Here is a 1,549-nt window from a genome sequence, read left to right as displayed (position 1 = left end):
ACCCCCACCCCCCCTTGGTCCAATTGGGGTCTATTCTCACTGTGTGTGTGCTCCCTAAAAACGCTGCAGGACAATGTTATAGTGCTTTAGGCAGCCCATTTCAATGAAAGGTCTGTCCTAAGGCAAACCAGTGAGCCAGGCTGGTGGGAAATGGACCCTTAAAGTGATATTTAAGTTATTAGTCAGGGTTGGGAACAGCAGGTGTACTGGCCCGGGAACTCAGCACAGGGATGGTGGGAGCTCCTCATAATGGGCACAGCAGGTGTACTGGCCCGGGAACTCAGCACAGGGATGGTGGGAGCTCCTCATAATGGGCACAGCAGGTGTACAGACCCAGGAACTCAGCACAGGAATGGTGGGGGCCCCTCATAATGGGCACAGCAGGTGTACAGACCCGGGAACTCACTAACACTAAGTGTTCTATTTATAAACAATTTGCGGGGCAAACATCCCTGTGAAAGTTCCATCTATGTGAATATATGATACAAGTTTTTTGTTGACAAGTGCAATATAATTTTTCATGTAATATCACATTATGGCCACCAGATGGAGCTGATGACCATAGGAAATAAGTATGTATGGCCTTAGCTCCTATGTTGTAATTCCTCATTATGGCCACTAGATGGAGCTGATGAGCATAGGAAATAAGTATGTACTGTATAGGCCTTTGCTCCTATGTTGTAATTCCTCATTGTGGCCACTAGATGGAGTTGATGAGCATAGGAAATAAGTATGTATGGCCTTTGCTCCTATGTTGTAATGCCTCATTATGGCCACCAGATGGAGCTAATGAGCATAGGAAATATGTATGTATATCCTTTGCTCCTATGTTGTAATTCCTCATTATGGCCACTAGATGGAGCTGATGAGCATAGGAAATGAGTATGTATATCCTTTGCTCCTATGTTGTAATTCCTCATTATGGCCACTAGATGGAGCAAATGAGCATAGGAAATAAGTATGTATGGCCTTTGCTCCTATGTTGTAATTCCTCATTATGGCCACTAGATGGAGCTGATGAGCATAGGAAATAAGTATTTATAGTCCTTTGCTCCTATGTTGTAATTCCTCATTATGGCCACCAGATGGAGCTGATGAGCATAGGAAATAAGTATGTATGGCCTTTGCTCCTATGTTGTCATTCCTCATTATGGCCACTAGATGGAGCTAATGAGCATAGGAAATAAGTATGTATAGGCCTTTGCTCCTATGTTGTAATTCCTCATTATGGCCACTAGATGGAGCTAATGAGCATAGGAAATAAGTATGTATAGGCCTTTGCTCCTATGTTGTAATTCCTCATTATGGCCACTAGATGGAGCCAAAGGATTACAGGCAATAAGTGTGTATTTTTTATGCTCCTCAGCTGTTTGCTGTGCGATTTGTTCATAAACAGACCCTTTAAATATTAGTTTTGGGTGGACTCGCCCTTTAAGTTAGTAGGTAAAAGAAAGACGCCACACCGAATGCTCTCTAGTAAATTTTTATTTAGCAAACTTCACTCTTTAAACCAAAACAAAAATAGAATATTGTTTCCAACCCTCCCTCC

The 1,549-nt window shown here is 42.6% G+C and overlaps 1 long non-coding RNA gene across 1 annotated transcript in view; it reads left to right on the top strand.

Moving 5' to 3' along the window:
• Positions 1 to 1,549, top strand: part of LOC108786998 — a 25,461-nt gene that overhangs the window by 9,060 nt on the left and 14,852 nt on the right. Inside the window, exon 2 of the long non-coding RNA XR_001941237.1 lies at positions 876 to 882. This is a non-coding gene — a long non-coding RNA (uncharacterized LOC108786998). The remainder of the gene's footprint in view (positions 1 to 875; positions 883 to 1,549) is intronic.

Source organism: Nanorana parkeri, unplaced genomic scaffold, assembly GCF_000935625.1.
Source record: "Nanorana parkeri isolate BGI_ZX_2015 unplaced genomic scaffold, ASM93562v1 scaffold237, whole genome shotgun sequence".
Lineage (NCBI taxonomy): Eukaryota > Metazoa > Chordata > Amphibia > Anura > Dicroglossidae > Nanorana > Nanorana parkeri.
The sequence above is the reverse complement of the archived record's forward strand: the minus strand, read 5'-3'. Positions and strand labels throughout refer to the sequence as shown.